Consider the following 25,580-nt stretch of genomic DNA (forward strand, 5'->3'; position numbering starts at 1 on the left):
ACACACCAGCCTTGGAGACATCAGTATCCAGACGCTGTAGGATGTGCTGTGGTGCCCAGTGGGGATTCGGACGGAATGCAAGCGTCACTTTCATCAGGTGCAGCTGTGCCTCCCGGCTGCTGGTCAGCAGCTAAGGTCTGCACTGAAGGAGGCCTGCCTGGCCCAGAGAGGTTACACTGCCCCTTCTCCTTCCTGCCCTAGGGCACAAAAGCCACTCCCTTGCCTCAAAGTAAATGACCTATGTGAGGGTTATGAACTGCTTGCATTTAAGCCATCAACTTCCTTCAAGTTTTTGCTAATTAAAGGCAATTAGGCAAACACTTGAGAAGAAACCATTAACACTATAGTGAAGCCAGAACATTTTTAGATTTTTTTTTCCCCTTTGTGGAGCAAGCCCTAAAAGCACTCATTTCCAAAAAAGATCCAAAGCAACAAGGAGGAATCCTCTCCCCTCCCACCTCCATCACCAATGCCCAGTGGACCAAAGTTTTGATATGAAGAAATGAGTTTTCTTAGCTATCATTATCAGCAATGCCTTTACCAAAATGCAAATTCCTTGCTCCAGCCTGTCTTACACAGCGGGAGGGGTGACTTCTGAAAGACGGTGCAGGGAATAAGCCCCCAGGAGGTAGCATCTGAGCTAGGACTGAACAACTAAGGGAGCCAGCCCTGCAAAAATTTGGAGAAGGAGAAGACATCAAGTCCCTCAGCACATCCCAGGAATGAAAGAGAGACCTGGGTGACAGCCCCAGGTAGCGGGAGGAGGCCAGAGCTGCCTGGGTGGCCCTGCAGCTCTGCGGTCCTTGTCAGCCATGTGGAGGAGTTCAGGTATTTTCTAAGTATAAAAGCCTTCAGGCCGGGTGTGGGGGCTCATGCCTGTAATCCCAGCACTTTGGGAGGCAAAGGCAGGTGGATCACTTGAGGTCAGGAGTTTGAAATTAGCCTGACCAATATGGTGAAACCCTATCTCTACAAAAATTAGCTGGGCGTAGTGGCATGTGCCTATAGTCCCAGCTACTTGGTAGGCTGAGGCAGGAGAATCACTTGAACCTGGGAGACGGAGGTTGCAGTAACCTGAGATCATGCCACTGCACTCCATACTGGGCGACAGAGCGAGACTCCATCTCAAAAAAAAAAAAAAAAAAAAAAAAGCCTTCAGGTTCATCACCTTGGTGAGGCAACCACCAATTTAAGTGACATTCCAGAGCCCCCACCCCCACCCCAAGCATCCCCCCACACAAATACGTTTCTCTAAGAGTGACTAAAACTGGTGTTTCCTAATCTATATGAAACATGAATCACTTAGATGAACAGTAAAAAATACCACTTACTTTTCCTCCCCTGTAAGATTGCTGATATATCTAAAGTCTTAGGGTCTGTATATAGTAGCGCCCCAGTACATCATTGTGGTTAAAGTAAATGTGCCTGACTTTTCCCAGGCCTCTCATAGGCACACCCTTCACACCAACATTGAACCTGAAATCCCAGTGTTCCAGGTTCAGTTAGTTTCCAATGGCACCCAGGTGTCAGGATGACCTGATGGGATGCCTCAAGTATCAGGGCCATGGGGGGATGGGAGGATGCAGGTGCTGCCTTAAAGCATCACACCATCCCACCAGGCTGTTCTTCCGGAAAACACAAAACAGCGTGTTTTTCAGACTCTCCGTCTCCAGAAAGGGACTTAGTCTCCAAAAAGGTTGGTTTTATCTAGATGAGTTGATAGAGAATGTCTGCTGGAATTGGGCTCTCTGATTCAGTCAGCGATTGCTATTGAAATCAGTCTTAGATAACTTTTCCCCTATCAATTGCATCCTTTCTTGCATCAAAATTACTTCCTGAGTGCCTCCCTCTAGCTCAGTACTGTTCTATTGCCTAGGAGACAGATGTAGAGGACACTCTTTCCTGGGCAGGAGTGGGCAGTGCCCTGGTAAATGTTCATGAGTGTACTGATAAAAATTGCCTACAACTCTTAGGAGTATGATCTAACACTTACTTCAAGGAGAATCTCTGAGAGAGGGGGATCCGATATAAAACAAATTCTGGCCTGCCAGAGAAAAGACTCCTTCAGTGAGCTCTTGAGAGTTGAAGCCAAAGAGGCCAGATGCTGAAGAACTTGGATGCTGTCTTAATGAGTTTCACAGTTAGTCTGTAGGTGATGGAGAGTCATAAAAGAATTTTAAGTAGGGGAATGACATAATCACACTTGCATTTTAAAAATATAGCCCTGGCTGTGATAAGTGGGGAACGGGATAAGGGTTTAGTTATCATCATGCACACTAAATTACTTCCAAACATAATGCCTTAAAACGACAGCACATTTGGTTCTGTGTGTGGCCGGGTGGAGATCAGGATTTCTGGAGCTGCTTAGCTGAGAGGTTTTGGTTAAGGGTCTCCCAGGAGGTTGCCATGAAGACGCAGGCTGGGGTCACAGGCACTGGAAGGCATGGCTGGAGCAGCAATCAGGCCATTTCCAAGTGGCTCACTCTCATAGCTGCCAAGTTGGTGATTGCTGTTTGTAGATACCCAGTTCCTTCCACATGAACCCTGCCATAGGCTGCTTGAGTATCCCCATGACATGGCAGCTGGCTCAGCCCAGAATAAGGTAAGAATGATCTGAGAAAGTGTGGTGAAAGTGGCAATGTGTTTTGTGATCTGACCTCAGAAATCACATACTGTCATTTCAGCCATGTTCTATTTGCTGGAGGAGAGCTGTTATGTCTAGCTCATGCTCAAAGGTAAAGGAATTAGACTCCACCGTTTGAAAGAAGGTTTGCTACAGAACTTACAGATGCAATTTATGATATTTATTTGTGGAGGGTCCAAAATAAGAGGTCATTTTATGTTTCAGGTGAAAAGGAAAAGGGGTTGTAATCTAACCCTAAAGCAGTGAGAACAGGGCACAGATTTAAAAGCCACTAGGGTGCTGGAATTGATAGGCTTTGGACACTGCTTATAATTAGTCTTAGCTGGGAGGAATCTAGAAGAGGTACAATCTACAGGAGGAAGGGTATGGTCAGGACATGCTTCATGTGAGATGCCTTCGTACAGTGAAGTAGACATTTCAAATAGGCAGTTGTACATACGAATCTGTGGGATTAATCTGGAGGTTGTAAGTGTGAAAGCTATGAATGTAGATGAGATCACCTATGCAAAGGGGGTTGTGGAGAGTGGCCACAGGATTAAAGGGTGGGAGCAGAGTGTGGGAGAGGGCACTTAGGAATCTTTCCAGTCACTGTCGAGGGCTTTTGGGGGTAGGTGATTATGCATGTCCTGTGGTGACTGTCTGCATGACTACATGGTTACCTCAAACAGAACTACTTGCTTGATTGCAGGTTTGATGGCAGTAAATAGTGTGAAGACTTTAACTTCTGTGCCTCAGTTTCATCATCTGAAAAATGGGCATAACAGTAACTACCTTATGGATTAATATAGGATTAAATGAGATAATGGGTATAAATGCTTAGTGAAGCTCATAGCATGAAGTAAGTGCTCAGTAAAAGGTCACTATGAACATTGGCAAATGCCCTCTTGACTAGAATTGAGGACGAGAATGAGAAAGTAATGAGGTAGAGCCATAAAAGCAAATGTGTAGAAAGGAGTTTATTTACTAGGCTGTGAGGACTGCTGAGGGATGTTGAGCTGGGGTGACTTAGAGTCTGCATTCAGAGTCCTGGCAACAAAGTGGACTGGAGCCCCCAGGGCAGATCAGGGTGCCTTCTTACAGCGTCATGGCGCCATGCCCTGCTTGGACTTTGCCTTGCTTTCTTTCTTTACTGGCACATTCAGGCCAATGCATAGTTTAGGAAACAGACGATGAGGAGTTACCGTTTCCCTCACTGGGTCTGACCAGAGCCACACACAGTGATTAGGGACAGGGGATCTGGTGCTCTGTTCACTGCAGGAGAACATTCCTCAGAGGGACCTCTTTCTGATTGTTCTGATCATCCCTGCTGGTTGGACAGCAGAGAGGGGCACGTTTTTCTGAAGTTGCTCCAGTCTGGAGTTCTCAATCAGATGAAAAGGAAGCCCCTTGTCAAGAGGCGGGGCTCTGGGCGAGTCATGTCCAGAAAGGCGCACCTAATCAGAGCGGCTTCTTATCTTTGCGCGTAGAGTCGAGCGGCTGATGTGTGTTTCTGTATGCACTCTCCCAAGGTGACCTTTGGCCACGGCAGTCATTGCTGTGGCAGGCTGTGTCAGAGATCACAGGAATGGGTTATGAGGAGGAGCCCCTGAGTCCTGCACTGAGAACCCCGCGGCCATCTTGCCCGCGGAGACTACAAGTCCCAGCATGCACCGCGCAAGACCCCGGCCTCAGCCCCCTTTGCAAGAGAGGCCCGGAGGCTCCCCCTGTCTCCCTCAGAAACGCCCTTTCTTAATTTCTAGCAAGTTGGCAGGTGGCCGCCCAGGCCAGGACTCAAGCAAGTGTTTTGTTTCAGTGCGATGGTGGTGCTCTTTTAATTCCTGGTGGCTTCCTTACACCATGGTGAGGCAGGAAAACGAGATCTCTTGCAGAGCACGGCCTCGTCTCTCATTCATTCAGCCAGAACCAGAACTCTGGCGAGATCCAGGATTTTGTCAGATGGAAGCTGTGGCCGTGAATAAAAAAAGTAAAACCAGATGTTCTTCCCTCCAGTTGCCTCATGTCCGTGCAGGGGCTTGGAGGAGGAGGCTGTAAAAATGTCAAAGCCCTTGATTCCTGAGGCCCAGATTTACGCTCCAAGTAACCTTGCACCGTAAATCCGCCGCCCTCGCTGGAGCATCAGCTTCCGAAGGGGCAGGGCCCAGCTGTGGTGTTGACCAGAGCAGGCGGATGGAGCTGTAGGCACGCGGGTGGGGAACACGTGGGCAGGGAGTCTGGCCGGGAATCGAGATTGCTTTTCAAGAATTTTTACGTGGGCAAGAAATTTTAAAAGATTGGCTCGGAGTTTGGCCTTCTTAGGAGATACGCCAAACTCTATTTTGCATTTTAGCCTGAAAAGGAGCTTGATTTCTCTTTGGAGTGAATAGGCAGATGCAAGAGAACTTGGGAATGGAACTCACATAGGCAAAGTTTTCATTGCAAGTTGAAGTGTTCGCAGGAGAAATGAGAAGCTGGCAGAGGCCAGACCCTGTGAGTCTATGGAGGCCGGGATTTATCCTGAGTGCCACAGGAAGATTTTGGATTTAAGTTTTAAAATGGTTATTCTATCTGCTGGGGAGAGAACAGATTACAGGGGTGAAGGTGAGAACAGAAGCAAAAAGCCAATTTAGGAGTATAGAAGTCCAGGCAAGTGATGATGGTGATGTGGACAAACAGGAAGTGTAAAAATGGCGGCTCAGAGGTGGGATGAACAGACAGTGGGAAAAATTAAGGCTGCTTTGAGGGGTTCCGGCGTGAGCAGTGGAGTGGATAGGCATGTCACTGAGACAGAGAAGCCTGGAGGAGGAGCAAGTTTGTTGATAAGATTAAGAGTTTAGTTTGGGACATGTTGGGCTGGAAACACTTAGAGACATCCTTGCCGATGTTTTCAACAGACGGTTGGATATATGGATCTGCAGATATAATAAAAGCTCAGGGCTAGGTCATCTAGCCTGACCTAGCCTGGGGAGTCATCTTATAGATGGTAATCAGAAAAGTGCTTGTGCTTGGGCCACAGTTACCCTGTGCTGTTGACACTATCATTGTTGTCACCGTTTGCCTCTCCCTGGCCACCCCACTAATACCACGTGGGCTTTAGGTCATGGATGCAATCACACACATTGCTGTTCCTCCTCTGCCTATGGCTGGCATCTGTTTTTATTTTTCCGGCTGGACCCAAAGGTGACACCACCGCTACCATACGTGGTACAAAAGCTTCCTACCATCCTGACCCTAGACAAGCAGAATTCCTCCCAAGTTCCCCATTTCTGCTTTTTTGTATCATCTGTCTGAAGTTTTCTGCTCTCTTAACATTCTCCCAACTTGTTGACATTTTTACGGTGGGTCTAGCCTTATTATTTAATTATTGTCACTAAACATGAGTGATTTACCTTTTCATTTTATCCATGTTGCTTCAAGTACGGGATTAGTTTTTAGTACATTCTAATGACTAAGTTCCGATAGCTGACTTTACAAAATGCTTCTAGGTGTATGTCTAACCAGCTGATGGTCAGGGCATCCCTGTTCGCACTGGGGACTGGTGGGGACATCACTTGGTGATGCTTATTGAGAGGAAGGCAGGTTGCTGTGGGTCATTCTGTGTATACTTATCATGTTTTATGCAATTTCCATTTTACATAGCTATTATGTTTTCTGTTTGTTCTAATTAAATAGTAACAAATGTTCCATTCAGTGGATTCTTCATATAAAATGACTCAAACAGCTTTCCCCTCCCCCAAATAAGGCTGAAAATGGATGCACACTTGTGCCATGGAGTTAAAACCTGCACTTGTGTGTCCAAAGCCTGAACAGATGCACTGGGACAGCTGAGTGTTGCTTTGTTGATTGGGAGGGGGTTGATTGTGGTCTAATGTGGAGCCCTAGCACTGCTGTTTGATCCCAGGACAGGTCCTTTTCTCCCCGTATCAGTGCGCCCCATCCCCTACTTAGTCCCGAAGCTCTTAGGAGACTCATCTGAAGGAACTGACAGAGCCTCCAGCCCCAGCACCTGGCAGGGGTGCCCCCAGCTCTGCCTACTCTCTTAGTGTGTTTAGCCTTTGCAGATACCTAGATTCCTCCTGGACTGGATCTTCAGATTTCAACCCACTTTGGGAGCCTCGTTACTGATAACTGGGATGGCAGTGCAGCTCCAGGGGTCAGGAGGGTGTGTGCTGTACAGAAAGTGTGTAGATCAGAAGCCTCACAGTGGGTGTGGAGCACAAGAAGCAAAGAGAACCAGGATGGAGCTCCATCTGGGGGAGAAAGGCCAGGTCAAGGCAGAGGCTGAAATGAGCTTAGAAAAGCTCGTTGGGTTGCGGTGGGAGTGGTGGTGGGGAGAACCAGGCCAGAGAGGGTCATGGAAGCCAGGGGAGAAGAAATTTCCAGGAGGAAGAGTGATGAGTCAGTGCCCCACAGAGGTTATTAAGACACAATAAAAGTGTCCATTAGACTTGGAAATTCAGCAGTAACCAGTGTGATAATAAGAGCTGGTTAATGGGTGTGTGGTGGAGCCCAACACCAGCCTACAGGAGGTTAGTAAGTAGGACAGTGAAGCTACTTTTAGAAAATTTGGCAAAGAAGAAAGAGGGCAGAAGTTAGAGGGAGTGCCAAGGCTGCTGGAGGAATCTGATGGCTAGTTTCTGTGTGTAAGGTTTTCTGCTGTTTTGCTTGGAGGTAGGGGTTTATAATGGTATCTACTTCAAGAAGGCTTAAGTCTTTAGCGGTGTATCTGGAGGGGGTTATATATGCCAGAAAGGGGCTGGGGGAGTAACAAACCAAGAGAGCTGCTCACCTTTTTTTTTTTTTTTTTTTTTTTTTTTTTTTTTTGGAGACAGAGTCTTGCTCTGTCACCCAGGCTGGAGTGCAGTGGTGCGATCTCGGCTCACTGCAAGTGCCGCCTCCCTGGTTCACATCATTCTCTTGCCTCAGCCTCCCGAGTAGCTGGGACTACAGGCGCCCGCCACCACGCCTGGCTAATATTTTTGTATTTTTAGTAGAGACGGGGTTTCACCGTGTTAGCCAGGATGGTCTCGATCTCCTGACCTCGTGATCCGCCCACCTTGGCCTCCCAAAGTGCTGGGATTATAGGCATGAGCCACCACGCCCGGCCGAAATCTGCCCACTTTTTAACCACCCACTCTTCTGCTTGACAACTCCACCTGTGCCTTTGCAATTCAAACCTAGGGACTCGCCACCTTCAGTGCCCAGTCAAAATCCGCTACAGCCCCAGCAATGAAGCCTTTTGGTGCAATTCGTGCTATCCCTGGGAGAGTATTTTTGTTGTTGTCTTTATTATGGTTTTGGTTTTCCCTGGAGAGAATTGTGATGATACGATGAAGGGCACACCTGGAGAGGGAGAGGGCAAAGAGAGCAGGGAGGGGATGCTAGCAGAGGGAGGAGAATGAGGTCTGCACACCAGTGTCAGGCCAGCAGCAGGCAGGAGCGGGCAGGAGGCAGGGCAGGGGTGAGTTGCAGAGCTCAGGGCATTCAGGACTGGCTAGCTCACCTTTCCCTGTTTAGTAGGAGGCAAGGCTACCTATTGTGCAGGATGACAAGGGAGCCATAGGGCTCCAGGAAAAAATCTGAGGTTGAACTGTTGTGGGGACTGAGAGGGAGCTGAGTGGGGATGGGGGAGGACTGCTTCATCACCATGGCCCCGTCAAGGCTGAGGATGCAGGGTTGGTGTCCCTGGCACAAGTGGTCCAGAGTTTCTTCCATCGGTGCCATCAAGATGGGGGAAGGAAGAAAGTACGTGGGACTTAGGGGAGGGGTCAAGATTGTCAGACAGGTGAGATTATGGGCCAATGAGTCAGAGGATCTGAGGATGATGAGCAACAGTCATCCTTTCTCTAGCCCACCCCCCCACCCCACCCCAGCCTTTTTATTGAAAAGCTTGTTTATTTCACTCCTGTGTTTTATACAGAGAGAGGCCGATGGGAATATTTTTCCTTCTGGTAATCCATGCACTGAAACAAGACCCAGCAGTGAGGAAGGGCCGGGAAAGGAGGCAGGTGGGACTAGTTGGCAGTGGGAGGGGGAAGAACTGTGCTGATAGACCAGAACTAGTGTGCGATTTTTCTTATTAGGCTTTATTTTTAGAGCAGTTTTAGGCTCACAGCAAAACTGAACAGAAAGTACAGAGAGTCCCCATATACCCGCCCCCATCCCCAAAACAGTTGCCTCCATTATCAACATCCTGCACCAGTGTGGTCCATTTGTCACAACTGATGAACTGACATTGGCACATCATTTTCACCCAAAGTCCACAGTTTGTGTTAGCGTTTACTCTTGGTGTTGTACATTCTATGGGTTTAGACAAATGTATTATGCCATGAATCCATCACTATAATATCTTACAGTTTCATTGCCCTAAAAATCCTCTGTGCTCCACCTAGTCATCCTTCCCTCCCCGCTAACTCCTGGCAACCACTGATCTTTTTCCTGTCTCCATAGTTTTGCCTTTTCCAGCATGTCACATAGTTGGACTCATATAGCATGTAGCCTTTTCAGATTGGCTTCCTTTACTTAGCAATATGCATTTAAGTTTCCTCCATGTCTTTTCATGGCTTCCATAGTGCATTTCTTTTTAGTACTAGATGATATTCCACTGTCTTGACGCATGATGATTTATCCATTTACCTATTGAAGCACATCTTCACTGCTTCCAAGTTGTAGCAATTAATAAATACAACTGCTAGAAACATTTGTGTGCAGGGTTTTGTGTGGACATGTTTTTAACCCATTTGAGTAAATACCAAGGAGTACAATTTCTGGAGCGTATTGCAGAAGTAGTTCAGTTTTGTAAGAAACTGCCAAACTGTCTTCCAAACTACTATTTGGCATTCACACAGCAATGAATGGGAGTTCCTGCTGCCCCACATCCTTGCCAACATTTGATGCTATTGGGATTCTAGATTTGGGCCATTCTAATAAGTGTGTAGCAGTATCTCATTGTTTTAATTTGCAATTCTCTAATGACATATGATGTGGAGCATCTTTTCATATGCTTGTTTGCCAGTTGTATGTCTTCTTTGGTGAGGTATCTGTTCAGATCTTTTGCCTATTTTTTAATTGGGTTGTTTCCTTATTGTTGAGTTTTAAGACTTCTTTACATATTTCAAATTACAATCCTTTATCAGATATATCTCTTGCAAATATTTTCTCCGATCTGTGGCTTTTCTTCTCATTTTCTTGACAGTGTCTTTCACAGAGCAGAATTTTTTGATTTTAATAAAATCCAATTTATCAATTACTTCTTTAATCAATTGTTTCTTTGGTGTTGTCTAAAAAGTCATTCCCAAACCCAGCGGTCATCTAGATGCTTTCCTTTGTGACCATCTAGGAGTCTTACAGTTTTAGGTTTTACATTTGCATCTATGATCCATTTTAAGTTAATTTTTGTGAAGGATGTAGGGTCTGTGACTAGATTAATTCTTTTGCATGTGGATGCCCAGTTGTTTCAGCACCATTTATTGAAAAGACTATCCTTTCCCCTTTGTCAAAGATCAGTTGATTGTATTTGGGTGAGGTCTATGTCAGGGTTTCTATTTTTCAATGAACAAAGAGGTTCATTGACCTACTTGTTCTTTTGCCAGTGTAAGACTGCAAGACTGTCTTGATTATAGTGTTTTTTTGATTTATCAGTTATAGGTAATGTCAATTGGCCTCCTCAGAGTTAATGAAAAGTTAGCTCCCTTATCCTCTCTTATTCATCTTTCCTCATCCCTCTTATACAGCTATATAGTTGCTTTTTTTTTTTTTTTTTGACAGAGTCTCACTGTGTCACTCAGGCTGGAGTGCAGTGGCATGATCTCGGCTCACTGCAGCCTCCTCCTTCTGGGTTCAAGCAATTCTCCTGCCTCACCCTCCTGAGTAGCTGAGATTACAAGCACCCACCACCATGCCTGGCTAATTTTTGTATTTTTAGTAGAGACAGGATTTCACCATCTTGGCCAGGCTAGTCTCCAACTCCTGACCTCAGGTGATCCACCCACCTCCGCCTCCCAAAGTGCTGGTATTCCAGGCATGAGCCACTGCGCTTGGCCTATAGTTGCTTTTAATTAAATCAATAATCACTGTTTATAACACCAAAACTATGTCGATACTGTTAACAGCAAATCTGCATGGTTTATTAGGATTATATTTTTTCTTTAGATTCTGCTTCCTTTGAAGTTATCTCTTTGCCACACTTATTAACTTACATGCTATTTTTCTATGCATATGTGTAATAGTTTAAAAACACGTCCAAAATTCTTTAATATTCTTTCTTATGAAATGCAGAACCCTATTTTCCTTGCCTTATAAGTGGGCTATACTTAGTGAATTGCTTCTAACAAATAGAATATGGCAGAAATGACGACATGTGACTTCTGAGACTAGGTCATAAAGGGCATTACAGCCTCCCCCACCAACTTTCTCACGGATTGCCTGCTCTGGGAAAAACCAGCTGCCATGTTAGGCCACTTGAGCAGCCCTCTGAACAGGTCCATGTGGCAGGAAGCTGAGGCCTCTTGCCCATAGCCAGCAAGGAACTGAGGCCTTCTGCCAACTGCAACATGAGTCAGCCATGGTGAAGGCTGATTCCACAGTTCTGGTCATGCTTTCAGCTCACTGGAGCCCCAGCTGACATCTTGACAACCTCAGAAGAGATCCTGAGCTGAAACTACCCAGCTAAGCTGCTCTCAGATGTCTGACTTGCAGAAAATGGAAGATAATAAATACCTATCATTTTAAGTCTGAAAGTCTCAGGGTAATTTGTTATACAATACAGTATATTTGATTTCTTTCTGATGATCACTTTGTGACTAGATCTGCCATATTTCTACTCTGTTAAGTCTACGTAATTTTTCCCTGGATGTCTTTCCCTTCTACTCCCATCTGGACTGCACAGTGTAGCTGTCAGCTCTTCCACCCTGCTGACTGGAATCACTGGTTCCTAGGTCCCTTCTCTTCCCTTATTTTCATTTATATTCTTTTCTTTTCCTGAAACCCATCAACTATTAGCTCCTAGAAGGCACATGGAAGTAAATTTTCATCCTTTAATGTCTAAAGATACTTTTGTCTACTTTTATTCTTGATCAATGGTATGGTTGATTGCAGAATTCAAGGTAGAAAAGTGTTTTCTTTTAAAACTTTGAAGACATTCATTTTTTTCTTCTAGCATCCAATGTTGTGCTTGAAGTTCAACACCATTTACATGCTAGTTCATTTGTATATGACTTAGTAGTCCCCCACATTGGAAGTTCTGGGCTCCTTGACTTGTCCCTTGTATTGTGGAATTTTATGATGCTGTGCCTTGGTGTATACGTTTGCTGAAGTAAAGAAAACCCAACTAAAAGTGTTTCATACTGCAAGTCGATTTTTTTGTCTTACATAATAAGTCCAGAAATAAGGTGGCTCTGGGGTTGATTAACTTTGTGGCTGACTTACATCATCGGGGACTCAAGTTTTCAAAAATCTGTCTGTTCCGCCAGAGTACATTGGGTACTTCCCTTCATGGACAAAAAATGGCAGTAGCGTATGTTCCAGATACACAAGTTGGGATTAGCTCTTCCTCTGACTCTTTTGGAAACTGTGAAATATTTCCCAGAATTAATCCCAGTCTTGAGTGAGTTTCCCTTGTGCTCCCATGTCCAAAATTAAGGGATCAGCTCTTCTTAAACTTATCACCAGATAAAGGGAACACAATTAATAGAATTATCTTAGATTAATCAATATTTACTCCATGGAACTGGAGTTAGGGTTGGTCTTTCCTGATAACATGACTTTGCAGTAGAATACGGGGATTTTAAACAAAATCTGAATCCTATTACAAAGAAGAATAAGGCCAAAGCTATGGGAGGACCATCAAAATTGGCTCTTTTAGGGGGTGTGGGTCACTCATTGTGATAGATACTTGTTGAGGTTCCCTATCTGCTGATATCCCTCTTGGTTGCTCTTTGTCCTTGTGGATTTCGGCCATTTTGTTCCTTTATTATAATTTTAATGAGATCTCTGAAGGGAGAGGTGATAAATGTGTGTGTTCAATCTGTCACCACTATTTGAAGCCCCTTAGCCCATGCTTTTCAAACTGTGAGTTGTAATCTATCAGCAAGCTATGCTCAGGATATTAAAACAACGAAACAGCAGAAAATACCAGATCGTATTGTGTGTACTGCAGAGAGTGAAATTAAATATTGTTTCATAAGACGTTTGTTTCAGTTGAGTATGAGTGTGTGTATGAGTGTCTGTGTCCTGAGTAGAGATGTAAAATGTGTTTCTTGCCATAAGCTGCATTAAAAAACTTCTGGGAAGCATTGCTTCAAATAAATATAAGCATTTTGTGCTCTACCACGCTATCTTACTGTCTCTGGTTTTACAGATATCTGAGGTTAGGAGAACACAGCTAGCATATTAAGTTCCATGCCTGCATAAGGTAGCAGGCAGGTGAGACTAAAAGGCACTGCACATGGAGACTGGCTAAGACCTGCTCCCAATAATCAGGGCTGGTCCACAGAAAGAGCAGAATTCTGCTTTCAGGAGTCTCCTGTCCATTTAGCAAACATCTGTCGAAAGGCTGCATTCCCCAAATGTTAAAGCTGCAGATGAGTTCTTCTCAACTTCTCATCTTCAGATGAGTTCTTCTCATGCCAGGCTCCTGCTGAGTTACATATCATAAACCTGGAGCTTCAAAACACAGTGGGATCATGGTTTGTTTTCACAAATTATTTTAAATCCATCTTGCCCTTTCCAGGCAGATGTATTCTGCAAAGCCTGATGTGTACATTTCCTATGTCTAAAGATTCTCAGGACATGAAAACATCCTTCCGTGGAATCAATATTCTTAGAATCAAAATGCGTCTTGGGAAGCTCTTTCCTCTGTCCGAGTGAGGCTGCTTTCAGCTGCTCCAGTAACCAGCACGAAACCCTGCAACTCAACAATCCCCATGGCCACGGGGTGGCCTGGAGAACTTCTCCTCGGTCTGGCGGCCTTTCAGTCCCCTCTTGCTTTAGGGTTTTGCCTTATCCAATGCCCTTGACTATTTCCATCTTGCCATCTTTGTTACATTGATTTCTATTGCCCATTTAGAAAATTCTTTGTTAATCCCTACCTACTTCCTCCAACATTTTCTCCCTCCTCTCTTTCTAACTTACCCAATTACTGTCCTAACTGGTTTTTTCCTTCCTTACCATCCTTGTTTTGCTCACTCTTTTTTTTTTTTTTTTTTTCTGCCCTTGAAGCATCCTCTGTGCTTCAACATCCCCCATGCAACCCCATACCCCGTCCCTCTCACGGTTTACAAGCACTGTTGACATCCCTCTTGCCCCTTGCTGTGAAGGCCTAGACCAGGCAGAACAAGCCTCACAGACAGTGCACAGCACGGAAGGCAGCCTGTGGGAGGTGACTGATGGGCCAGGCTCTGAATATCAGAGCTGGGCCCTGACAAGAAAGGGCTCGTCTGCCATGTCTTGTCCAAAACTTTCATCATGTTACCCGTAGGAAGTCATGAAGGTCACTCTTTACCAAATTTGCTGGTTAATGAATGTTGAGAGACTAGCATACATTTAGTGGGACAGAATCAAGATCCAAAACGTCTTGGAAGGCATGGAAATAGGCTGATTCTAACAGGAAAATATGCCACTATCTTCACCTGGGGCGGCGGGGGGGGCGGGATATGAATAGCACAGGACCAGGATAAGGGAGCTGTAGCTGAGCAGACAAAAAGACTTAACAGGGTTTTAGTCAAAAGTAGGGTAAAAGAAGCCACCAGCAGATGTGGACCCCACAAAGCTGATTTGAGTTTAGACTTTAGGGAAATACAATGTTTGGAATGAGCAGCTGGTCAGGCACCACACTCAAGAAGGAAATGGCCAAACATCCACATTTGTCAAGACCAACCAGGACAGGTCGAAAGAATTAAGCATGGGGCTGGGCGCAGTGGCTCATGCCTGTAACCCTAGCACTTTGGGAGACAAAGCCAGGCAGATCACCTGAGGTCAGAAGTTCGAGACCATCCTGGCCAACATGGCAAAACCCTGTCTCTACCAAAAATACAAAAATTAGCCAGGCATGGTAGTGCACACCTGTAATCCCAGCTACTTGGGAGGGTGAGGCACAAGAATCACTTGAACCCAGGAGGTAGAGGTTGCAATAAGCCAAGATCGCACCATTGCATTCCAGCCTGGGCAACAGAGCAAGACTCCATCTCCAAAAAAAAAAAAAAAAAAAAAAAGCGAGATGTAGTGGCTTATGCCTGTAATCCCAGCACTTTGGGAGGCCAAGGTGGGCAGATCACAAGGTCAGGAGATCAAGACCATCCTGACTGACACGTTGAAACCCTATCTCTACTAAAAATACAAAAAATTAGGCAGGCATGGTGGCACACACCTATAGTCCCATCTACTCAGGAGGCTGAGGCACAAGAATTACCTGAATCCAGGAAACAGAGGTTGCAGTGAGCCAAGATCGTGCCACTGCACTCCAGCCTGGGCAACAGAGCAAGATTCTATTTCAGAAAAAAAAAAAAAAAAAAAGAATTAAGCATGGTTAGTGCAGGGAAAAAAGGATGTGATAACAGTATTCAAATAATGAGGAAGAGAAATCAGACATTGGGCTCCAAGGCGGAGGACTAAGGTCACTGGAGTCAAGCTTCATTTTCAACACAGAGATGCACTTCACAGTAGTCAAAGTTGTCCAAGGATGGATGGGCTGCTTCATGAGGAAGTATGTCTTACTTTGAAGAAGTTTGAATACTTGATGCAGTGTTTCCAGAGAGATTCAAACATTGAATATGTTCTTAAACAAGATGGCAATCACAACCATTTATGGTTGATACTAACACTAAAACAATAGGAATAACTAACATTAATTGGGCACTTACTATTGATATGTGGTACTCAATGTCTTCTCTGCATTATCTTATTTAAACCTTTACCATACACTATGGGGTAGTTATACTACTACCATCTTAGGGGTGAGGAAACAGGCTCAGGGAGGTGAAGAATGTGCCCAAAATCACAGCAGTGAAGAATGAAGCCTTTTTGGTGAGTGTGACTAAAAATCTAACAGGTCGAGAGATCTGAGAGTTGTTTATTATGGACATTGGAGGGGTAGAGTGGAATGGCATGGTTTTCCCAGTATGGCCGCAAACAACAAAGGCAGGTGCTTTCTGCACTTTGTACAGGAATGGTACAGTCGCAAGGCAGACAAGAGGGCCCCAAAGGAATCTAACAGAGCTGTCGACTAGGTGGAATTCGTCAACCAGAAAACATATTGTATGAATATTCATGCAATATAATCTTTGTCCAGCTGAATAGTTTTTTGGGATAATTTATTAGGAAAATTTCATGAAAACTATGTGTCAGTTTGACTTTTGATTTACTGCACCCATGATTTTGTTTCTGATGCCTATAGGATTAGAGAGTGATGACTCACAGTCCCTCATGACTCCCTGGATCAACGGCCAATGTTACTTCTTACTATTTGACAATTTCAACAGAAAGATTGTGAGTTGTTTTATATTTTATCCAGCCTGTACACGGTTGTCAGTGGGAAATTTAGTCCGAATACCTAGCCCAATGCTATTGGAAACTGGAAGCACTATCAAGGAAGTGAAGTTCCCCATTCAGTTACAGGCGCACTCTATGCTAGACGGTGAGTGATATTTCTATGGTTAGCACGCCCCTGGGTTAAAAGCTCCCTAATCTTTGTCAACTGAAACCAATGAATTGAAAGAGGAAGAAGGAAGAGTTGCAGAAGCAGACCAGATGCTGATGACCAAGTGTACCGAACTGGGCCACTCAGAGGGCCTGCCGAGGTCCTAGCACCTAGTGTGCAGAGGGCAGGATCTGAAAATGAAATGTTTCTGAATGGTGTGCAACGAACAGTAATCATTTCCTAAAGAAACGTCAGGCACGGTGACAGATTGGACAACAGCAGCGAGAAGGGACCCGCTAACAACTCGCCTCCTTGGGTTCCGAGGCCAGGGTGGGGGAGAGGAAATGCAATGAGAAGCAGGGTGGGGAGAAGGCAGTGAGAACCCCACCACCCCAGCTCTGGGCTTGTGAGCAGGTAGTGAGACCTCAGGGCTGGGGTTTGGTCACCTGTTACCTCTGCTAGATGCTTTAATCTGCCCAGGTCCTTGAGGGGCAAAGGTCTTCCAATGAGATGGCGTCATGAATTCAGGGCTGTCCGGAGGAGCTTGCACGGAGAAATGAATAGTAAGATTACGCAAGCCCCCTCCCTCCCTGCCTCTGGTGACCCGGACCGAGGGGAGGCCCACTGTGCTGCCCCAGGCTTTTTCCAGCACGCCAGAGCTCTTCCTTGGGGTGGAACCCCTTGGTGAATCAGGAAGAGATGTGCGGTGGGAAGAAGAGATGGTGCGGTGGGAGGAGGGGCAGAGGCCAATCCTGGATGCCCCAGGGACCCTTTGAAATGGAGAGCGGCCCTGGCAAGGGCCGCCCAAGTGGCGCTCGCGTTGGCCCCAGGGAGGGATGCCACGTTCTTACCTCTCTGGCAAAGCCGGGGTACGAGCTGGGGTTGTGACACACGTGTGTTCAGGGCCAAGCGGCTGGTCCCTGAATTGGGTCACCTCAGAGACGGGCAACGGTGATCTATCCCGATTGCTGGGATCGGATTTCGTCCTTCCTTGTAAAACCCAGCCGTGCCCCAGGCTTCTGCCAGCACCAAGGCGCTCCTTTGTCCTAGCGTTCCAGGAGGCTGAAGAGCTAAGTGACCCAAAGGGCATGGCGCCCAAGCCTCCCGAGCGCGCTCTCTGCGAACCGGCTCTAGGCGCTGGGTCCGGTGCTGGGCCCCGGGGGCTCTAAGGGGACAGCGTGTATTGGGACCTCCACATATCTTCCTAGCACGCGCAAGGGCTGCATCCTGACTTTCCCAAGAGCAGTGTCACAGCTTTGGAGTTGGAGGGACTCCCCCCTCCCCCGCCTGTCTTTCTAACTTGTTTTTCTGCTGACGCTGGAGCCACAGTACTTTTGCTTTTTGAAACACCCTGTAATTGGAAGAAAAAAAAAAAAAAAAACGACCAGACCGAGCCTGCTCAGTGTTATGAGACAGGCACGTGCTGCCCTCTAATGGCTCCTGCCTTGTGGGTTTCCAGGCTCCCCGGGGAACGGGCGCCCCAGGCCTGCCTTCCTGGAGGGTCTGCGGAGAGTTTCCTTCCTCAGGGCAAGCGGGCCCCTTTCCCTGCAGCCTGCTCAAGCGTCGGGGAAAGATGTCCGAAGACAGGCAGCTTTATGTGGCTGGCTGTGAGAGGAAAACGGTCCTACATTCACTCCAGACCAGGAGCGTTTCTTGGAGCCATGTACCCTACAGCTTGGGAAGGAGTTGCTCATCTTTCCTCCCTCTCAGTCCCTCTGTGCCTACAGAGGAAAGCACAGCGCATGGCAAAGGCCTGTCAGCAGGCTGGTGCACGCAAACAGGCTTCCTTTTCCTGCCCGGCTGGCCAGAGGGGATGCGGGGGATGGGGTAAAATGCTGCTGATACGCCCCTCAGACTTTCCACTGGCAGCCTCCGGAACCAACTCAAAAGCTGAACACAAACCTCTTGAAAAAAACATCTGCTGAGTTAATGTTTGCAGAAGCTGAAGAAATTGGTTGGACATAGTCCAGTTCTGTTTAGAGGGGAAACTAGGATTTAATCAAGGAACAAAGTTCATAGGTGTGGGAGGAAAACCTGGGAAACATTCTGTTTTGGTAGCTGGGAAGCTTGTCTCCAGAAGTGAAGGAAAGAAGCTGAAAGAGGAACTTGAATTTTCCTCCAGCGAGCTCAGATCTGGCAAAGGGAGAGCGTGATGCTAGTGTGAGCTCTGTGGCTCGGCGGGAAACAGTGCAGAAGTTAGTGTTCCCAAGTTTAGAACGTTTTATATAGTGAGGGTTCTTGGAAAAAAAGACAGCGCAAAGCAGAGTGCAAAATGGTCCTTCTTGAGCTTTTCCTAAGTTGGGAGTTACTGGTCACAGAGCTTAATGAGGCAGTTCCTGTGGGAGCGGCGGCTCGAGGTGGCAGACCACTGCTAAATTCTGTCCCCGGAAGGCTGATGGAGGCAGAAAGTGGAGAAGGTTGGGTTGAAATCTGACTGAATAAGCCTCATTTTCAGAGAAGGGTTAGGCAAGAAGTCCTTTTCCTGGCTGGCCACTGCTTGTAGAAATGGAAAAGAAGTTTCTTTCTTTTTTTTTTTTTTTCCTTATTTAGATCTTCAGTTACAAAAGGCTGTCATTAGGAAACAAATCTTTCCCCATCCTTTCCCTGCTCAACTTTAGAGGACGAAAGGTTTTGTTTTTCCTTCTCTCTTTTCTGATAATCCTGAGCAAATTCTGAAGAAATACAATTTTTTCAAAAAAGTATTCTCTCTTTAAACAGAACTGGCCTGAACTTTTGGCCTAGTCTCTCTCCATAAGCCTGATGGTGCTCACCCAGCCCCAGATTGTGTGAGCAGCTCTCTAAGGCTATTGGAGCCCTGGGCATGTCCTCTTCAGGCCCTGTGGGAACCCTGGGGCCCTGCTCCCACATTGTAAGGGATTGTCAGGAGAGGATAAAGCTGGCTGTTCGTGCTGGTTTCCTCCAGGGGACAGAGCTGAGTCTGAAATAATATGCGTATTTTCTACCTTGAGGGTTTGTTTTATGGGCACCCCTGCAACCCACAGCTTAAAGATGCCACAGGTGCCTTTGGGAGATGTTTTCCTGGTGTTGTTCAGCAGGGAGCCCCTTTCCCCTAACCAAGCATTTCACACAAAGCCAGTCCCAAGTCTGGAGACATTAGTATTTCCCCAAAGCTGGATTCCTGCTGAGCTGCACACATCTGCTCCCTAGTTGGTTCTATTTGGGTAAAATCAAAAGTAAACAGAGGGCCCTGGGCTTATATGTGATGTTTAAAACAAAAGGATGTAATCAGAGGGCCTCTAAAGAGTTATTTGAATCCCTGACATTCCACGATTTGCTGTTAATGTTCTTCTAACAGTGGCTGGAGGAAGCCAGCAGGATTTGAATGCCATGGTGTCCTGGGGAAAATGGCACCCAGCAGTAGGACTTCAGCTCAGCAGAAGGTAGACCAGGCTTTGAATATACCCTACCCCGTGCAATAGGCAGCACACCAAATCCAGGCAACCTTTGCATCTTGGCTTTACCCCCCACCTCCTTTTTTTTTTGAGATCGGGTGTTGCTCTGTCAACCAGGCTGGAGTGCAGTGGCGTGATCACGGCTCAATGCAGCCGGAACTGCCTGAGCTGAAGTGATTCTCCCACCTCAGCCTTCTGCGTAGCTGGGACCATAGGCACATTGCCACACCCAGCTAATTTTAAAAAAATTATTTGTAGAGGCATCTCACTTTGTTGCCCAAACTGGTCTCCAACTTGTGGGCTCAAGCAATCCTCCCACCCTGGCCTCCCAAAGTACTGAGATGACAAGCGTGAGCCACCACACCTGGTCAGCTTTGCCACTTTTATAGGCTCACAGGCAAGTTACTTCTCCAAGCCTCAGTTTCCTCTCTGGTAAAATGAAGATGTTGTGAGCATTAGATTGTTTGGATGCAGGGCTTATTCTATTGTACAGAAGTCAGTATTATTATTTTTAAGGCTTGAGCAGATGGGAATGACATGCAGAGCTGGTTTTGGTGAGCTCTGTGCTGCATTTGGACCGTGGGCAGGTGCGGGAAGGGATATAGGATCCAAGTAGAAAGAAAAGCTTTACAAAGAATGACGATGATTCGGAGAGGACAGACCTGGGGCTCCTTGTGGAGAAACTGGTTCAGATCACAACCTGAGCCTTGAGAGCAGCCTGGCAGGCAGGAGTCAGAGAAAGCTGGAGAAACACAAGGAGGAGAAACCTGAGAGGCCAACTCCGCATGGGGAATCCAGCAGGGAAGAGAATAAGACAGGACCTGCAGGAGAAGTTTTGGCAAAGAGTGGAAAAGGGGAGCCGAGGGGGCCCCAAACTGGGAACCAGTCCAAAGACACCAGTCTGCCAGGCTGAGAGGGGAACTTGGAGCAACAGTTTCTTAAGCACTTGATTAATGAGTAAGCTGCTGGCTGGTTCAGGTAAGGGTGCACCTGTGATTTACCTAATCCCGACAAAGCTCACACAGTGAGATCTCCACGCACTCCAGTTGTTTTGTACTCGAAGTGCTTGACTGAGCTTGGACTGTGCTGAGCAGCCTTGTGGGAGGGACTCCTAAAAGAAAGCTTTTTAAAAACAAAAATGGACTCTTTTGGGGGTGGTTGTTCTTGCTCATTAACCAAAGTGGCAATAAAAACAAAAATCAGAGTTGCTTTTAAACTTGGGAGCTCCAGAAGCTATTATGGGACAAAATGTGAGCAAAAGTTAATAGGATAGCATATCATTCTAGAATTTAGATTCTCTTTCATCCTTGTGGCCTTTCTTATATAGGTAGGTTTTAATTTTTATTCCTATAAACTAAAAAACTGTTAATTAAACCATAACATGCATTGAGAAAACTGGCAAAATTCTAAATATTTGGTTTGATAAAAGTTCAAAAACTAAAAAGGCTTACGTAACCAGCACTCCCATTAAACTATAGAACACGACCAGCTCCCAGGTTCTATAGCTTAGTTTGCCTGTATTTCCTCCCTTTGGTTAAAAAAAAAAATTAATTGTGGTAAAATACACACAACATAAAATTTACCATCTTAACCATTTCAAAGTATACAGTTCAGTGACATTAAGCATGTTCACATTGTTGTGCAACCCTCAACACCGTCCATCTCCAGAACTCTTTATTTTGCAAAACTGAAACTCCATACACCTTAAACAACTCCCCATTTCCCCTGCTCCCAGCCTTTGGCAACCATTGTTCTACCTTCTGTCTCTATGGATAGTACTCCTCTAGGTACTTCAATGCAAGTGGAATCATAAAGCATTCGTGCTTGTGTGTCTGGCTTATTTCGCTGAGCTTGATGTTCACAAGGTTTATCTATGCTGCAGCGTGTATCAGAATCTCCTTCCTTTTTAAGGCTGAATATATTTCATTGTGTGGATACAGCACATTTTGTTTACTCATTCATCTGTTGATGGACGCTTGAGTTGCCTCCGTCCTTCAGCTGTTGTACATAATGCTGTTTTGCATACGGGTGTATAAAGATGTTTTTGACGCCCTGCTTTACATTCTTTTGGGAATATACCCAGAAGTGGAATTGCTGGATTATATGACAATTCCATTTTTAATTTTTTGAAGAACTGCCATACTGATTATTCACAGCTGGTCTTGTTGGTTTTTAACTTTATATTCATGGAATCATTGAATGTGTACTCTTGTGTCGGGATTTTTTGGTTCAACTTCGTGTTTGTGAAACTCAACTTTTGTTGCTGTCATTTTCAACAAGCATCTAGTGTTCTAAGGAGTTACAATTACTTGATTTTTGTTTGTGTGTGTGTTTTATATTCTCTCATGTCTTATAAGTCATGCTTTTTTTTTTATAGGTAGATCCTTCCAGTTCTATCATTAGCTGTGCAGCATGTGGTAAGCTTATTGAGTAGAGTAGAACATTTCTTCTTTAAAGTTCAACAGAAACCTTTGCCAAACACATTTTCTAGAAGTTATATTAGGTCTTGTGATTCTCATCTCCTGTGGGGACATCAAGTCCCAGCTCTTTGTTTCTGGTGCTCTAATAAACTTCACACTCTACGTGACGATTCCTGCAGAGTCCCTCAGTTGGGCCTACTGGTATGTCCAGGATGCTTTCTAACTTTAGGGCTCCTTTTATAATTTTATGATAGAGTACTTTGATCAGCCCTTTAGTTATCCTGGCTGAGAAGCACTCCATCTGTTAAGATAACCCTACATTTCACACCTCCTCTAAACTGGCTTTCCCAGTGAACTCCTCTATCCAGAACCACCCGGTTGAAAACAGTGCAGTTGGAATTACCTCTTTGCAGAACCCCTGAAGCTCCTGTGGGTTTCTCTGAATACTTTGTTTTTTAAAAGAAAACAGAAACATTTTTGTAGATTGTTGAGAGAGAAACATTTCTTGTAAATCAGAATATCTAGTTTAGTAATGTGTTAATATCACCTCTTTAACAAGGTCTTGTTGAAATGTTCCAGCAAGGTCCAGCTATGCTCCAGGTAGTCAGAGAAGTGTGCCCTAACTTGGTTGTGGGGAACAGAGCATTTCCTCTGAGGAAGGAGTTTCTAGGACTAGAATTGAGGGCCTGGGGATCTCCCTAAGTCATCAACTTACAGTGAAGCAGAGCAGACAGATACCTTTCCATGCTCTTCAGTGATTTCAGGGTGGAGCATGGAATAGGAGCTGCTCATGATATGTTTAGATGGAGTCAGGGGTCCTGGGTTTGAGTCCCTCCTCTGACTCTTAACAGAACTGTAATCCTGAGCAGGTCATTTGACCTTGCAGAGTCCTGGTTTCTCCATTGGCGGAAAAAAGCATCGTTTATAGAGATCTTAAGTTGTCTTTTGTCTGTTGTCTTTTTTTATGCCTCCATTCCCAGAAAGCCTCCCGGCCTTCGAGCTCCTCATCTTGCTAGGAGGTTTGTGCTGTAGGTGTTAAGCAGATTTTCCCTCATGGATTTTATTTTGAAAGCTTAAAGTCATTCAGGAGATCACGCTAGCTCGTGCCTAAGGATGGAGTGTATGTGAGGACAAGACCATTGAGGCTGGTGCATTTGGTTTGGTTTTGTTTTCAAGGAGAGTTAGCTGCCCAGCAGAGATGAGACAGGTTGCTTTCCCAAGGCTAGGGGAGAGTCGGTGGGTTGAAAATTCAGGGGGGGTCACTAGGAACTTGAGTCCTGGATTGTCACAGTCACAGCTCCCAGAGGTGGCCAAACCTGGCAAGGGGTGGTGCATCCTGTGAGCAGCACACAGAGCTCTTTGCGGTACCAGGTGGGCCAAGACAATGATCTAGTAAGGATGACCAGGGAGGAAAACCAGAGAAGCCACCATGCATGTTCTCCTTTGCTCACAACCCTAGACTTTTGCCTCTGGAACAACTAACTGCAGGAGCTGGGATGAGACGGGACAGTGGAGAAAGGGCTGAGATTGAATTTCTGACCACTCTCATGGCATCTGGGCTTAGAATTCATTTAATTTGATCAAAATGAAGAAATGGGCCAGGCACAGTGGGCCAGTGGCCCACTGGCAATAATCCCAGCACTTTGGGAGGCCAAGGTGGGCAGATCGGCTGAAGTCAGGAGTTCGAGACCAGCCTGGCCAACATGGTGAAACCCCATCTCTACTCAAAATACAAAAATTAGCCAGGCATGGTGGCGGGTGCCTGTAATCCCAGCTACTGGGGAGGCTGAGGCAGGAGAATCACTTGAACCCGGGAGGTGGAGGTTGCAGTGAGCCAAGATCACGCCGCTGCACTCCAGCCAGGTCAACAAGAGCAAAACTCCATCAAAAAAGAAGAAGAAGGAGAAGGAGAAGGAGAAGGAGAAGGAGAAGGAGAAGGAGAAGGAGAAGAAGGAGAAGGAGAAATAAACGTTTCTGGAGCAAAATTTCTACTGGTCACATATAAAATGGAGACATCTTAGTTCACAGCTGCATGACCGTTGTAGGAATGAAGAAAGGTGATGTGTGTGGAAAGATAGTAAATCATGAAGCACTCCACCAGTTCCCATGAGGAGCTGGCTCTCCTGGCTACAGAGAAGTGCAGGTCCCAGGCTCTCTTACTTATGGGTAGCTGGGAGTGGAAAGTTTCCACAGTGAGGCTGGCTTCCCCAGGCCTCTGCATGGGGTTTTCCAGGGCCTGTTGCATCCATGGGCTTGCCAGAACAGGATGTTGACAGTGAGGGCTGCTTCCTCTGTGGGATGGAGAAGGGTGTTGCCTCTAAACGCTGATGCTGCAGGTTTTGCTTAGTTTAGTATGGAAGAGAGAGAGTTTCAAACACACCTTGGAAATTTTCTGATGGGATTCTGTGTCCACACTCTGTTACGCCTCAGCTACCTGCAGATAGTGCTGGAAAATGATTTATTATTCCTGCAGTAGTAACTCATTCACAGAGAATTGGGACTACCTGAGCAGGGAGGACCTTAGCCTGAATGGGAAGGACCTTAGCCTGAATGGGGAGGACCTTAACCTGAATGGGGAGGATCTTAGCCTGAGTCTAGTCCCACGCTGGCCAGTAGAAATCTAATGTGGCCACAATGGGACCATATGTGTTATTTCAATTGTTTTAAGTGGCCACATTATAAAAAGTAAAAAAAAGAGATGAGATGAAATAAATTCTTATGATATATTTTAATCTACTTGATGTATAAAAATAGTATCATTATAACAAATAATCGATATAAAATATAAATAATATAAAATGTAATATATTAATATTCATGGGTTACTTTATATTCTTTTTTGTTCTTTATTTAATGTTTGAAATCCAGTGTACATTTATACTTAAAGCACATCTCAATTTGGACTAGTCACATGGTTAGTGACTACATGTGGCTTCTGGATTACACATCACAGGTCTACACCAGGGGCTGGATGCCCCATTTTGGGGACATGTAGCAATGTCTGCAGGCATTTTTGATTCTCACAACTGTAGGAGAGTAGAGGCCACAGATGTTGCTAAACATCCTACAAATGCACAGGACAATCCCTGCAACAAAGAATCTTCTGTCTCAAGATATCAGTAGTTCCAAGTTTGAGAAATCCTGATCTAGACTAAGGTCTGCCCCTACCCCTTGCCCTTTTGTATTTCCCCACGGTGATGGGAATGAGGCACAAGAGCCTATTGGTAGCAGGTCCGGTGTTGGCACTCAGGTGTCCTGAGTGGGGCCCTGGGGCAGCTCTGCTCGCCCACACCTCCTCTAGGCTTGTGGCTGTAGCAGGTGTTCTCAATCCTTCCTCCAGCAAAGCTCAGCAGAGGAACATAAGTGACAGGACCCAAGCCACAAGCAAGAAACCACACCCCCCACAAAGTTCCTTAGCACAGAAGTTCCTTTTGTGTTACATGAAAATTTAGGGAAAATTCACCCACTTGTCAGAACCTGAAGACTGGCCCGAG

At 45.7% G+C, this 25,580-nt stretch overlaps 1 long non-coding RNA gene across 2 annotated transcripts in view; it reads left to right on the forward strand.

The window, feature by feature from the left end:
- The first annotated feature begins 2,330 nt into the window (after positions 1 to 2,330).
- The window catches only part of LOC135970713 (uncharacterized), a 43,445-nt gene continuing 20,195 nt past the window's right edge, over positions 2,331 to 25,580 (forward strand). For both annotated transcript variants that reach the window (XR_012434260.1, XR_012434262.1), the window contains exon 1: positions 2,331 to 2,602. This is a non-coding gene — a long non-coding RNA (uncharacterized lncRNA). The remainder of the gene's footprint in view (positions 2,603 to 25,580) is intronic.

The sequence above is a fragment of the Macaca fascicularis genome, chromosome 4, assembly GCF_037993035.2.
Source record: "Macaca fascicularis isolate 582-1 chromosome 4, T2T-MFA8v1.1".
Taxonomy (NCBI): Eukaryota; Metazoa; Chordata; class Mammalia; order Primates; family Cercopithecidae; genus Macaca; species Macaca fascicularis.